Here is a 16,744-nt window from a genome sequence, read left to right as displayed (position 1 = left end):
TTGCAAAATCAGATAAAAAACCCTGCAAATTTAGTTTTTTCCTTAGTTTAACTTTTAGTAGTTATCTAATTAGCTAAATATCATTCCATGTGTTGACACCCAACTTACTTTTCTATGCTATAAACTGACAAGGTACATTGTCTATGTTCATTAGTTAGTTAGGTTTTGTTTGGTTATAAATTTAAAACGGGTATGTATATATGCGCACATTAATCATCAATGAAGTGACTTCATTCGAGCTTCCATCATTGTAAAGTATGATTATGTGAAAAAAAAGAGTGAAGTGTTTTTAGTTTAAGGTTATTTAGTTTTTAGTCTAAGTTCTTTTTTATGTCATCTATGTCTTTCCATTTCAGTTATAATGTTTAATCTTTTTATTACTTGAGGGCAAGTAAAATTCAAGCTTGAGGATATTTGATAAATGTCATTTTATGTATCTTTTCGGGTAGTTTTTATTAAAACTTTGCATCATATTTTATGTTATTTCATGTGCACTAGTTTATGTAATGTTCAACTCATGTTATTCGTCAAAATTCTCGTACTGCTCATGTTTTTATGTAATTTTTAGATAATTCGAGTGCTTCAGTACTTTGGGTGCGACTTTGGATGCAAAAACGAACATTTCGCGTGAAAAACCACAAATTCGATTGTGCTTCCTCAAAAATTTGATCATGTGAAGTCTTCGAGGATCGTTTACCATACTTTTGAAGTTTAAAGAATGAAAAGAAAAAAATCGATTGAATTTCCCAAATACATTCGATCATGTAAATAGTTCGGACTTCAAAAATCGTCAAAAATCAGTTTAGAGCAAACACGATTTAAAGTCTAAAATTTTTTAATGTGTTTTCTATAAATTTGACCGAATTTTCTGTTTTCTTGCTCTGGAAGTCATTGGCTTGCATATAAATTCGACCACTTTGATAAATTTGAAGAGAGACGTTCCCATACGATGAAAACGACTTCTAAAGGTGATTTTTGAACTTTTCTATACTTTCTGAAGAAATGAAGCCTTTGGATCGTCTCAATCAGTTAGATTAGTAATATTAGTCATTTAATTTCTCTTTTCATTAGTTTTAATTCGATTTTAGCCATGTCTGGCTAAAACCATAGTTTTCTGTTCTGTAAAAGACTAGTATTTTTCATGTGACTAAACATCATATTTAGTTTTCATTATGTGATTCTATTTAGTAATTTCAGTTTTGCGCTTAGTGAATGTTTAATTTTGATCTAATTAGTCTCATCATCTAGTTAGGCTTTAATCATTTTAGTTTATCAGTTGTTAAAATCTATAATTGTTTTGACAATATGGTAAGGTAACAAGTAATAAATCGGTCCTATGTCTGGATTTGAATTTATCATAAACTAAAATTTCATATTTTTATGCTTCCAAGCTTATGAGAAGTATTAGACATTGTTGTGAATTTTATATAGATCTTAATACAACTTTTTCCAAATTTAATTAACTGGTTATTTAATTAGATCAATAAAAAGTTAGAGTTAACTGGAGAGCTTGTTTTGATTAATTAATTGGGTAAAAGAGAAATTACTAGAGACTGTTAGTTTTTCTCAGTAGCAGCTTAAATAGAACACATTTTGAATAATCGGGTTAGATTGATTGGATGACTAGGAAAGTCGCAGTAGAACTGAATTCGTTTTTATATTAAATTTTCTTTAGTTATCTTTACTGTTATTTTTAGTTTAGATATAATAAAAAAAATCCCCCCTTTTTATATTTTATGTTTTATGTCTAGTATGTGCCTTATGCAAAGAGGCATTGAATATTAGACTGTGTCCCTGAGGATTCGACACTGCTTTCCTGTGCTATCCTTAGTTGCATTCGAGCAGCGAAATATTATTTGCTTAAATCGTGTGTGACAGCGGTTTAACAATAACTAAGTAAAGAATCAAGTCGAGTGCTATCTAACTTCATACATCTTTATTGGGTCTACCTAAACCTAAAAGGCACAAAACAATAAATAATCACTATAAGAGCTTAATGAGTAACATGTACAACAAGATATAAAAATTGTTACATAACTAAATCTATCAATACATCCATAACTCATACAATATCCAAAGTACCATCCAATAACCCCATTATACACACTAATGGAGTTTTATTACATAAACTCCCAAATAATTAGGTTTATATCTATTTAAGATGTTATTCCTACCAATAACTCTTCATAGAAGACTTACAACCACTCATACTATTATTATACTTTGATTACCTTACCCTTTGGTATTATAGTTGCATAGGATATCTACAAAATAACTATATGCATGTATAGTATTTCTACCACCAAGGCTACCATCATCATATGATAATTCAACTATATTTAGCCCCGATACTCTATTCTAGACAATTTGAATTATAATGAACTAAAATTGTACAACGACCTTAACAATTGCATTGAGTTACAACTGCCTAAATCAACTCAGATACCCAATCTATACAATATGATGGTTATAAAGTCAGTGTACATTCCACAACAGTTACACCAATATTTCATAGCCCATAACAAATATATCTAACTAGATATTAATTTCAAATAGTGTAACTTAACTGTCATTAAGCTAAATCAACTCATCACCCAAGATAGCAACAACCTTATATTATTTTAGTTATACCAGCTTAATACAACTCCCGGTCACGTAATATGATGGTTATCAACCAAAACCGTCTATGTACATTCCATAAAAATGACTCACCTCATCATTTTGCTATAACTTGTATCCATAACCAACTACACCAACACTTTATAACTCCCAAAAAAATAAAACTACACTAGCTACTTAACTATAATTCAACTAAATCAACCCGTTACTCCATATAGAAAAACCTACTATAAAATTCAACTATAATGGTTTTATACAATTCTCAACCACACACGATTCTACCAAAGTTTAACACATAACATATTGCTCTATAAAAACCATAAAATATTATATATTGAATACGTAATTCAATAATAAGCACACAAGTAGATAACAATTATCTAGAAAATGAATATGGTTACTTAACCCGCTAGTTAGTGAAAACTAAATTCTATTTTGGCCTCTAGTCTTCACTTTATATTTTTTTGCATCATCGCTCTTGCCAAAACCTTTGTTCATTCGGAATTCAAGCTGTCGAACCCACGTATATTAACGTTAAAAATCCACTTCCTTCGAATATAAATCATGTCAACCTGCTCTGATTAAATTTTGAAAAGAAACAATTGAAGGAATCTATTTTACTTCATATAATTGGTTGAAATCCGAAAAAACGCGTCACTTCTAACCCAAGGTCGTGTCGTATCCATGTGTATTCTCAAGACCTTTCTAAATGTCTCATTCTCTTGCCACATATCTCTTTCTCGCTACATGCATACAATACCCAAAATCGGAAACGTCATGTTTAAAAAATATAAGAGTCACATTCTCTCATTAACTTTTGTTGATCTTGAACTAAACAATTTGTGTCGTGTCTTGAACCTTGCGTCACATTCCTCTTTTATTCCAAAGGCAATGAACTTTAGAATGCATAATTGTTGGATTAAGGTGTCTAAGCTCATAACTAAATTAGTATAAACTTGCAAATAGAAGGAAAACTCTTTTTGGGTTGTCCTGATAACCAAAAATAGCTAGAAATGATATTAGGATATATATATATATATATATATATATATATATATATATATATAGAGAGAGAGAGAGAGAGAGAGAGAGACGATTTATTGATAGATAATATGATTAATATATTAACTGGAAATATATAGCTGATTTGTTAATTTATTATGTGATTAATAAGTTAATATGAGATCAACAGTTAAGTAATTGATTTGTTGTAACATCGTGACTCCCAGGTACATTATTTTTATAATTTTTATGAGTTTGACTGAGCAACTCAACGAGTTGGAGGCCCCAACTCGTCGAGTAGAGAAGGGTTTTGGCCGCATGGGTTTTACGATCGACTCGACGAGTTGGAGGGACCAACTCGACGAGTTGGTTCTGTGAGAGGAAACCTTTATTTCCCGGGGTTGTATCCTATTTAAAGGACCTTAAGCCCTCATTTCTGCCTCCCATGTCACCCTACTCCCCTATGTGAAACCCTAATCGTTTTTATTGATCTAAGAGAGAGAGAGAGAGAGAGAGAGAGAGAGAGAAGAGAAGAGCTAACTTTGAGCATTCTAGTGCACTTTTGGAAGATAAGAGCAGACAAGAGTAGCAAGGCTTGGAACGAGGAGGGACTGTTGGATCCATTGTTTATCCATCCTTAGCTTCTGTTTGAAGGTAAAAGTCACCGCCTTGCTCGTTATTTTGATTATATCTCGTGTTTAGGAAGTTTTAAGGCTTTTTCCATCTTTTCCTGAGACTTTGAGTATTATGAGCTTGCCAAGAGATTGAGACTTCAGATCTGGACCTTGTGAGGTCCCTTAAGCCCAAAGTTCCAAGCTTTACAAGCTAGAGGAGAACTTTTATGCTTAGGACTATAAATGGAACTTGTTTTGGCATTTCCAACCCTAAGTGCCATGCATGGACGTAAAGCTTTCAACTTTACGTGGTATCTCAACTTTGGGAGGTTAGATCAAGAGTTTCGGGTTGTAAATATGCCTTAAAACGTCTGAATGAGAAAAGAGACTTAAGGGACTCGCCGAGTTGATGAGCCAACTCGACGAGTCGGCTAGGGTTTTCCCCGACGAGTATGGACATGAGTAACTCGGTGAGTTGATGAGACTACTCGACGAGTTAAGTTGGATTTTCACGACATTTATGAAGGAATGAAGGGACTCGACAAGTCACATAGATGCACTCAACGAGTCGGGTCAACATGGATTGTTGACTCGAGTGTTGACTTCGGTTGAATTTAGGGTTTGGTTAAGACAGGGATTATGGAGAGCATGGAGGGGTAAAATGGTCTTTTACCCATACCAAGATATTAGAGAGAGAAAATAACTTGGATTTGTGATTTATGTGTTAATTAGAGATAATTATCATATGTGTTAGGCGGAGGCTAGATCGATGATTCGTGTACGAGGTTTATATGCTTGCTTACGAGGTGAGTCTTTTCACTATACTTACCTTAAGTGGTAATTTTTTGTGATCGGAGGGTCTTATATGTTTATATTGAGTATTGTGATATCCTGCATTATGTCTTTGTGATTTATGATGTGTATTATGCTAAGCTTTACTGAGTTAGGACCGAAGGGTCCACCCGAGTTGTGGGACCGAAGGGATCCACTGAGAAACATCGACCAGAGGGTCTTATTTGAGATATAGCCATGAGAGGCTAATGAGTTATGTGTGGTATTTTGGGGAACTCACAAGTTGGTATCAAAGCCTTGGTTTGAGGGATTCGGATGTACCTTCGGGTGCGTCTGAACTCAAATTGAGGATTTGTGAATTTTTTTCAAAAGAAATGATTTTTCCTAAATGAGAAAGAGTTTTAAGAAAAAAACGAGTTAGAGCTGTGTGTACAATCTGCCAGAGCCCGAATGGTGATTTCCCAAAATATACTTATTTGTGTTATGAGATATTCATGAAATATTAGGGATGCATGTTAGAGGATAGGCTAGTTATTTCATATCTTAGGGCTAGAGTTGCCTGTTTTTTAATGCCTTAGCTTAGGAGATGCTATTGATCGATGTTATCTGTTATTTGCTTTGAGTATGTGCTGAGTAAGAGTGTCTAGTAAGAATCACTTAGAAAGAGTTCCGAGTCGAGAGATAATATAGGAGAGATACGTAAATGAGCATATGAGGGTCTACTAATAGAGTAGTTTGATATTCGTTAGAGATCGAGTACTTGTGAATTGGGACCCTAGGAGGACTTGGTGTGACTATAGGTTGGTGTGGAGGGTAGTACTGGGCCCATACTACTGATAACACCGGATCTGTATGCAATCCAAGTAAGAATCCTTAGGGTACTAAGGAACATATAGGGGAAATAAATGGAGTGTGAGTATGCTTGAACGAGTCTCTGATGATTTTGTGTTGTGTTTTAGAGACATCATGGTGGGTACACGCCACAGCCCCGAGAGCGGTAGTTCTAGTGATGAGGAGATCCGCATGATCATTCATGAGGAGGTGGCCGCAACTATCCGGGAGGCGATACCGGAGATATTTGGGTCTATCAAGACCACATTGATTGAGACACTCGATGAGTAATATGCTGTTGTTACTGAGGCTGTTGCTGCTGCAGCCACAGTAGTTATAGTTGCTGCTTGGCCACAGGGAGGTGACTTGTTGTTATTCTGGGAGTTCAGCAACATGAAGCCACCAGAGTTTGATGGGACACATGATCCGATTGCTACTATGTGGTGGATCTCCGACATTAATGCGGTGTTTTTACACGTTTTCATGCCCCGAGCACCTAAGAGTTCGGTTTGCACTGAACCAGCTTCGCTTGGGAGCGAAGGACTGGTGGAAGTTCGTAACAGCCAACTTTAATCCTACAGATCATGCTGCAGTGACATGAGAGAGATTTATACACTTGGTTCGACACGAGTATGTTCCCCCGGTGTAGAGGAATGGTTACCCCAGGAGTTTCTGTCTCTCAAGTAGAAGACCAAAACCGTGACCGAGATCTCGAGGACGTTCCATGAGAGGGCGCTGTTTTGCCTAGAGCACGTGTCTACTGAGCAGGCACGTGTGAGCTAATATCAGAGCATAATGAGGAGGGATATGTGGGAGCTCATGGCAAAATCATCATACCAGACATTGGTTGAACTTCAGACCAATGCTAGGAGGAGGTAGATTGAGCTAGAGTTGCAGACCAGAGAGGAGGAGGAGTGACGGGGTAGAGATAGGAGACCGGTACAGTCGCATCTGGAGACGAAGTGGGCAAAGCCCGCGGATACGAGAGCTGGGGTCTAAAAGGGTTACACTTGTGGAAAGTGCGACAAGAGTCACGAGGGATCGTGTTGGGCAGGGATTTTCTACAAATGTGGCAAAGAGGGGTACATGGACAAGGATCGCCCCAAGGGGTTTGCAGTTTGCTTTCACTACAACCAGATCAGCCATCGGAAGGCCGAGTGCCCTTAGCTCATTCAGAGATCAGCCCAGGGTTGCGTTCTTGTTGCTTTACGTGCTACTGATAGTCGGCCAGTGAAGGTCGAGACACCGAGAGCTCGTGGGAGAGCTTTTCAGCTGACAGCGGAGGAGGTCCGTGCAACACTTGATGTCATGCCTGGTATGTATTTCCTTGATTATATTATTTTGAGATTTTTTGTGATTATACTGTGTTGTATATATGTACTTTTCTTGTGAGTTATGTACCTGCTTTGGTGTTATTTGACTCGGGTGCAAGTCGATCCTTCGTGTCTTTAGCTTTTAGTCGTCACCTCAGTATCAGATGTGAGGTGTTGAGTCGACCTCTGAGGGTTTCTATAGTCGCAGATCATTCGTTTTTTCCCACTGATGTATTCTAGGGATGTGTACTAGAGATTTTTGGTGTTGAGTTCTAGATAGATGTGGTGCCGATAGCGATGGGTGATGTGTGTGTCATAGTGGGCATGGACTGGTTGAGTCAGTTTGGAGCTGTGATCGACTGTGAGCAACAGATGGTGACCATATAAGACCCTAGTGAGGGAGTGCTTATGGTGTATGGCGAGGCTACCAGATCCAGATCAACTTTCTACTCTGCTGCCAGTGCGAGACAGAGTCTACAACAGGGTTGTATGGGCTTTTTGGTGTACGTGATGGATACGGGGGTTGCTACAGAGAGGCTGAGTTTTATCTCCGTGGTTTCGATAGTGTGTGAGTTCCTAGATGTTTTCCCCAAGGATTTGATGGGTGTGCCTCCCTAGACGCAGGTGGAGTTCCGGATTCGCCTATTGCCAAGGCACCTTATCGCCTTGTGCCGCCTGAGATGCAGGAGTTATCCTCACATCTACAGGAGATGTTAGGGAAGGGTTTTATCAGACCGAGTAGCTCATTGTGGGGAGCACCGATCCTTTTTGTCAAGAAGAAGTACGGTTCACATCGGATGTGCATCGACTACCGGGAGTTCAACAAGCTGACGGTCAAGAACCGTTATCCACTACCGAGGATCGACGATTTATTCGATCAGTTGCAGGGGGTGTCTTGGGTTTACAAGATTAATTTGAGATCTGGATATCATCAGACGCGAGTTTGTTAGGAGGATATCCAGAAGACGACCTTTTGGACTCGTTATGGGCATTATGATTTTGTGGTGAGGCCTTTCGGAATAACCAACGCACATGCAACATTCATGGATCTCATGAACCGGGTGTGCTAGACCATGTTGGATCGGTCGGTAATCGTTTTCATCGATGGTATTTTGGTATACTTGAGGTCCAGAGAGCAGCACGAGGAGCATCTTCGGGAGATTCTTGGAGTATTGAGGGCGGAGAGGCTTTATGCCAAATTCTCCAAGTGTGATTTCTTGTTACAAGAGGTCCAATTCTTGGGGCACCTCGTTAATTAGAATGAGATTTTGGTCGACCTGGCCAAGATTGATCCATTTATGTGATGGGAGGTGCCGAGATCAGGAGTTTTCTGGGTTAGGCCGGGTACTACTAGAGATTTATCAGAGATTTCTCCAAGATTGTTGTTCTTCTAACCTGATTGACCTGAAAGGGTGTTTTGAAGTCACGGGGGGTTAGAGCATAATTTCGAGACTTGTTTCAAAAAGGATTTTAGAAGTCAGGGGGTGTTTGGTATTATTGGGACTTAATATGAAAGGATTTATGGAGGCAGGGGCTGATTGGTAACATTTTGGACTTGATTTGTGAATAGTTTCAAGAGGCAGGGTTAAAAGGGTAATATATGGATTTATTTTGAAAGAAATGAGGGAAGGGAGGGGCTAAACTTGTCATTATGGGGCAGAGTTTCGTGAGTCGGGTATATAACCCCAACATCACTGGGTGCCAAACCCTAACACTAAAATGATGTCGGGCGTCAACCCACTCACTTTCATCCTCCAACCGCAAACCGTTTGTCTCCTACTGGCGCCACCATCCTTCCTCCACCACCGCCATGAGAGGCTTCGTCCACCACCTACCACTTCACAAATCAGAGCGCCAACACTATCGCATCTTTCTCAACAGCCGGTGTGTGCGCTCTGTGGGAATTGTGTCCTCTAGGAAGATGGGATTAGGCAACCGGAGCTGTCGCCACTGTTGCTGCTGAGCCGTTGTTCGCCACGGGTGAGTCGGGTTAACTGCACGAGCAAAGGACATGTTTATGTGTGCGTGTGTGCTTCACCTACTGATGCGTATATCGTGAATTGTGGGTGTGTTTGATGGTCGACAGTCGCGAAGAACCCCATGGTCGTCGTTCCTATCACGTCGTTTCCGCCACCAACCACCGTGAAAGGTAGTTGTGGGCTTTGTAGTGTTTGTGTTCGACTGTGGTGACGGTATGACGGTGTTGGAGCGATTTTTGGCCGAAGATCCGAAGGAAAACCCCACTGCCGTCACTCGCCACCGCTGTCCACCACAAGGTGGTTATGTATGTGTGTGTGTGTGTGTTATTTTGGGATTAAAGCCTTGTAAAATGTATTAGAAAGTGAAATAATGAAAAAGAAACCCTAACCACCACCGTGAGGTGGGGGCTGCCGCCTCCTATCGCCACTGGCCGCCGTGTCGGGTGGCGGTGTGCCTCGTTTGGATTGTGGCTCGTTTGGGATGTTTGGACAATGGGCCTAATAAGCCCAAATGGGCCTAATGAACCCTAATTGATCATACAAAACATTTTCATACTTACAGTTCATATACATTTTCAATACTTACAGTTCATACACATACAAATACTTACATACAAATTAAGACACTAAAATACTTATGATCTCACCAGCTTTAAAGCTGATACTCGCTTTCAAAATAACTTGTATCCTCAAGTCAACCATAGACAGGTACCGACACAAGGTTCAGGGAAGATGGTGCTCGTTCAAGACACATCTTTCATTTTGATTTATGTTTTAGTGTTTATTATAATTTGACAGAACACACTTGTATGAAAATTATATTATTAATGCAATGGATGATGTTGTAGCTTGTTTACTACTTTTCATTGTTGTGATACTGTACATGACGTCCTCCGCCCCAGAACGTTTCCGCCGTTCTTGGTTTTGGGGTGTGACACGCTCTTCATAAGAAAATATAGGATTTTCTTGATGAACGCTTTTCAAAAGGATCAAAGAAACATTTTCCTCCAAAACTAAGTGCTTATGAACTCACCAGCTTTATGCTGATATTATTTCAAAAGTACTTGTATTCTCAGGGGATTAGTAGACATGTACTTTCAGGAGATTGGAGAAGTCAAAGGGTTAGAGTCATGTCTTTCTATTTTACTTTGGATATGAACAAAACTATGCAATAAGACAATGTAAACCTTATTCATATATGTATTCAATGTTTGGTTGTGTTTACTATGCTTGCTATGATACAATTGTTGTGATACTATGCATGACGTCCTCCGGCCCCGAATATTTCTGCTGTTCCGGTTTGGGGGTGTGACAGATTGGTATCAGAGCTCTTGTTTATAGTGAACTAAGTATACCATGTACCCGAACCAGTGTCATAAGTAGAACAAAACAAAAGTATTTGGATGTTGGACATCGCGGTTAAACCTGGATAGTCATGTAATCATGTCTAGGGTCAATATAGCCTGATCAACTATATTCATTCAGGACATGACAAACATGTGCTTGGGAGTGAATGTGGTATCATAGCAAGTCCAAAACTTACCTAGGTACCAGAAAAGTTCTAGGGTCAAACACAAGGGTTAAAATACTATAGGAGTATTTTAGGATGCTATAACGACCAAACCGGAAACTTACCCAGGAATCCATCCCTTGAGAATCAATCATGAAACTATAATACATTGGAAGTATTATTAGATTCGATGCCTAATAGCTATCCCTTTACCCCTTATCTCGCGAAGATAGCATGGCCGGATTCCGTCTCCCTGGCGACCCGTATTTTCCCAACCAAGGAAATGTTGGATGGCTCAAGGAAGAGCCAGAAGAAAATCACGTAATTCCCTTGGATGCTGACATCGCAGAACAATTCCTCGAAGAGGCTGACCCAGAACCTGTAGTCAAGAACCTACCTCCAGTAGCCCCGATACCAAATCCTAACCCCCGACTTGAGTTCGAAGGCCCAATGCCTATGTGGGTCGGAAGCTTGGATAGATGGAGTCACAAACAAGGCCAACCCGGCCCGTACGAAGGGGATTGTCGCTTAACGTGAACGAGGGAGGCTCCGCAGACAGAGCCCTTATGATCATCGTCCGTCGAGTGGTTCGCAATGTGGAGCTAAGTGTGGCAACCCTTCAGCGAACTATAGAGCTTGAGGCAGACTCGGATGCCAACACAAACCGCATTCGTAATCTCAAAGTTGGTCATGGGAGAACTATGAGGGACAATGAAGCTCTCCAACAAGAGCTAGCTACCACTCGAGCTGAGGTCATGGAGCTCCGAGTACGCCTGACAGTATACGAGAGCCGCCTATTTGACATGGAGCGCCAGCTGGCCAACTTAAGGATCAGTCCAAGGAGTGCCCGTCGCCAATAGGAGAAAACTCTACTCATCCTTCCTTTTTGGCTAAAGGATAATTTTCATATCTATGTGTTGAGTAGTTTATTTCCGTAAACATCGATGTCTTTCATGTTGCCATGATTTTTCTCTTTATTATTATGACTTAGACCTACTTCTAGGTCAAGAGTCCTGAAAATTATGTAACCTCAATTTCAGTTATAGTGGAAACAAGCACATATCAGTCAAAGATCATCATTGTCAAAAGTCTATCTTAGACCGATAACATACAAATTAAGCAACTTTATGAAAGTCCTATCACTGTTTTGTCTTTAAAACATGTATCCTAGGATGTACTTAGACCATCATCCCTATTCCCCATCGATTTCATATCAGTCTCCATGAAAAGTTTCGATGTCATAATTGGCATGAGATGGTTGAGCCCCAAATCTTGCTGATGTCCTTTGCATTCGAAAGGGTGACTCGTCTCAATATTTCCCTCTAACAAAGTTCTCACTGGCTATAATGATAAAATTTGGTTGAAAATTCATATCATTTCCTGCACCAAAGCCCAGAAGTATCTGCGAAAGGGATGCCATGCATTCCTGGCTCATGTGGTTGATGAGACGCAAAAAGTTAAAGACCTCGAGAGCATCCCCGAAGTCTGCAACTTTCCTGATGCCTTCGCCAAAGACATTCCATGGACTTCTTCCGAGTGTCAAGCTGAATCCCGTATCGACTTGACCCCCGGAACTACCCTTATAGCTAAATCTCCATACCACCTAGAGTCGACGAAAGTGTGAGAGTTATCCAGCCAGCACAATGAGCTGAATAACAAGGAGTTCGTAAGTTTATTGGATGTGAGATTTATTGCATTCAAATCGTTTTCTATTCTTGCTAGGATCACATCATAGGGATGTGGGTTGAATCAATGAGAGTCAGATAGCAAACACAGAAATCTTAATACATAGACAAACATTTAGGATACATACAGGGGCAATCTTTGTTGTTTACAAGCTTCTTTTCTTGACATATAGCAAAATCATGCCTCTGAAGAAACGTAACCAACCCACATGCAAGACGCCAATCCTCCAGATGGACTCGACTACATTCCAAGCTACTGTCACAGCAGTTGTAGCAGCCGCCCTAGCTGTTCTTAATGCTAACAACCCAAATGGGATTAGTTTCCACCTCTCAAACTGTAACAACACACCAGAAAACAAACAAGGGCTTATCTTAGAGGACACTCTAACTCTCAAAACTAAGAGTGCAAAACAAAAATTTTGGAACAACAGGGAGCGTAAGTTGTCTCAGAAACTTGCCAAGAGACAACAACCCATGACAACTCCTACCACCACAACATCTGCCAGACCCGTGCCAACGCCAGTGCAACGATATGCTAGAAAACTTCCAAATTGCGAGGAATGCAACTTCCACCACGTAGGAAAATGCGGTGAATCGAAATGTAAGAACTGCAACAGGCAAGGACACACCGCTCGTTACTGTAGAGCACTAGCACCGTAAAACACCTCGATTTCTGGTGGAAAGATGGGTCAAGTTTGCTACAATTGTGGCAAACCCGGACATTTCAAAAGAAATTGTCCAGGGGCTAAGAATGGTCAGGAAGCTCGCTTTGCAAAGACCCCGACTCAGCAAAACACTTCCACTACCGAATCTAGCATAGTTCAAGTGTGCGGTACACATGGCGAAATGGGACACTTCAAAATAGACTACCCAACAGAAAAGAACAATGAGGAAATAGGAGGAGTCTGACCTCAGAGAAGGAGGAAGCATCGAAGGACCCTGCCTTGTTTTGGTATGTTTTCGAAAACCCCAATAATTATTCATAATTTTGATTACTTTCTTGTTCGGATTAAATCACGGAATCCTTATAAGTTTTAAAGCCCTAATGAGCAAATTATGATAGCCTAGTGAATGCGCTAGGGTCAGTTGTAATTACACGCGACATGTGTACACCAAACGATCATAGAGAGATCTAGTAAGAACCATTTCATGAAAGTTCTTAGTTTTAAAACATCAAAACCCTCGTGTTAGTGGTACCCGTTAACTTCGAGTCAAGAATAGAAAACACCAGAGACATTCACCCTGGGGCATCAATGTCCTAAACGATCCTTCCAAACTAACTTAACGCGTGACTCTACAACGTCGTCCCGCTTAGTCTGACTAAATCTATGTATACCAAACCCTTTTGTCTTAAATCGTTCGATCGCGAAACTCTTGTCACTCGTAACGTCAAACTAGATGCGAACTTCGAAAATTCACCTCTCTTCGAAACCCAAAACTATTCATGCGAAGACTATCATCCACAAAGAAATGGACAAAGTAAGAGAACAATCCAGACAATTGTAGATAGGTCGTGGGACACTCATCTACCCTTAGTGAAACTTTCTTGAAACAACGAAGACCATTCCAGCATCAAGGTTGCGCCGCACGAAGTCTCTATGGCTATAAGTATAGATCCCCTTTGTGATGGGCTGAGGTGGGCAACATGCAACTAGTCAAGAGTCAAGTCCACGACAATACTCTCACTAGTCCTGAAATCACCCTGGAAAGGTATGATATGTTTTGGAAAGCTTGGAAAGCTAAATCCAAGGTACATTGGACCATTCGAGATCCTTGCTAGGATTGGTTCCGTAGCATACAAACTCCAATTACCACGAGAACTCAACAACGTCCATCCTGTCTTCCACGTGCCAAACCTAAAGAAGTGTTTGTCCGACGAAACTCTTGTGATTCCTATCAACAAGATTAAGCTAGATGAAACTCTACATTTCATGGAAGAACCTGTTGAAATCATGGACCGGGAAGTCAAACGTATGAAGCAGATTCGCATCCCGATAGTGAAGGTTCGCTGGAATGCCAAGCAGAGACCTGAATTCACTTGGGAGCGCGAGGACTCAATGAAACAGAAGTACCCTCACCTTTTTCCAAGTTCATGATTTGTACTCTATCCTTGAATTTCGGGACGAAATTCCCTTTAATGGGGAGATGATGTGACACCTCGGAACTTCTACCTTGTTGACCTATTCAATACTATCAATGTTAAACTCGTTTCAGCTATCTTTTAGCATTGTTCGAGTCTGTTTGGATGATCTAAAGCCTCGTACAACTAAAGTTTGACATAGGGATGGGTTGGTTTAAGATATAGGGTTGCAAAAAGGCCAAACACTCCCTCTAGAGGGGTGTGTGGCCGCACACCCGAGTGTGTGGCCGCACACCCATTATCTATATATAGATGAGGCTCATTTTCACTTCATTTCCCATCTCCTCAACCGTACACACCTCTTTCTATCTCTACTTGAATAAACTACAAACACTTCTAAGGCTTCAAAAACATAAGTATTCCATCCTTTTAGCTTGATATACTTGAAAGACTTCATGATTTGAGCCTTGATTCACCTTAAAGTCGACCACACACTCTTTTGTGTGGCCTTACACTCCCTTCATACAATCATATGTGATTGTACCACTTATCCCAAGTGTTTCCTAGTCCCATAGGGTGTCGCTTATCATGATTAGTTGTATTATACACTAATTATGTCCATACATCGTTATATGTTAAATAGGGTCCGTTTGTGCTCGAGGTTGCACTTGACACTCAACATCCCTAACGATCCTACATTCGAATCACACGTCAAACAGTGAGTTCATACCCTTACATTTTCACTGTTTTTAATGTTTTCAGGGGGAGAATACAAGCCAAACTCAAAGTATTTTATTAAGTTTTAAACTTATTAATGCAGTTAATGATTTCTATATTTAATAACATATTCGGATATCTTATCCCTTTTTGTAATATGGTGAGCATAAGGGAAACTCTTAATTTGGAAATCTGACTTCATAGATTTCAGAAAAGTTTTTACAAAGTAATTTCTATAATCAACTCTAATAATCTATAATGGGTATAGTTTGGGATAACCCTCTAGGCAATTTTTACCAAATCAGATTTCATGAATGAATATCTATAAACTTTGACAGATTTAGTTGATGTTCTATATGTTCTCAGGAATATAGAATATAATTATTTCATTGTTTTATGCTATTTCCCGCTAGTGAACTATATTATACCGAATTGTGAGGTGCTACTTCAATACTGTACCCTTAGGTGTATAGGGATAAATCCTTTTAGTATAACCAGAGTCTCCTGGAGAGAGAGCGTAAGATTTGTGAATAGATATATTCGGGACTGACAATCCCACACCAGAACTGCTAGCTACAGTTAGGCAGGCATGCCTATGGTGAACAAATGTCATTTAGCTTAACGCCTGAAGAACATTATAAAGGTCTCTCAGTCATATCAAGTATGGTTATATTGTTGCATATATAATGTATTGTGGGTGTGTTTGATAGCCGACAGCCGTGAAGAACCCCATGGTCGTCGTTCCTGTCACGTCGTTGCTGTCGCCAACCACCATGAAAGGTGGCTGTGGGATTTATGGTGTTTCTGTTCAACTGTGGTGACGTTATGAGGCTGCTGAAGCGATTTTTGGCCGGAGATCCGAAGGAAAACCCTACTGCCACCACTCACCATCGTTGGCCACCACAAGGTGGTTATGTGTGTGTGTTTAGCTTAGTTGTTTGTGTTATTTTAGGATTAAATCCTTGTCAAATGTATTAGAAAGTGAAATAATGAACGAGAAACCCTAACCACCACCGGCCGTCGTGTCGGGTGACGGTGTGCCTCGTTTGGATTGTGATTCGTTTGGGATGTTTAGACAATGGGCCTAATAAACCCTAATGGGCCTAGTGAACCCTAATTTATCAAAAGACCTATCTATTGGGTCTATTGGGCTAAGATGGATTAGAAACCCTAATTAGGGTTTAGAAAACCCTAATATTTGATTTATGGGCTTTGGACTTATCGGGACCCACATTTAGGCCATTGGAATTGGACTATGTATTTAACCCAATCACACCATATGATTTCTCTAGTAGAGTGGTGGACGTGATGGATTAAGTCCTTAATGGGTTAAGTGAGAAACACTTAACCCTAATTGTCATTTTATGTGAAACCCTTATTTCATTTGGGCTTTGAGTTTGGCCTTTCTTTTGGGTTTTGGTGATTAGGATATTGATGGTTCGTCCAAGAACAATCATATGGACTATAATAATTTAATGGGCTTTAGGGTAAGGCCCATGTGAAGGTTTGGGCCTAATTTGGAAAATTAGGCCATCAATGGGCCATAATTGGGCCTTTATGATTACGAGATACTGGGCCGTTAGAAATGCCAAATGTTTCGAA

This window comes from Lactuca sativa, chromosome 1 (assembly GCF_002870075.4).
Source record: "Lactuca sativa cultivar Salinas chromosome 1, Lsat_Salinas_v11, whole genome shotgun sequence".
NCBI lineage: Eukaryota > Viridiplantae > Streptophyta > Magnoliopsida > Asterales > Asteraceae > Lactuca > Lactuca sativa.
Note: the sequence above shows the minus strand (reverse complement) of the source record.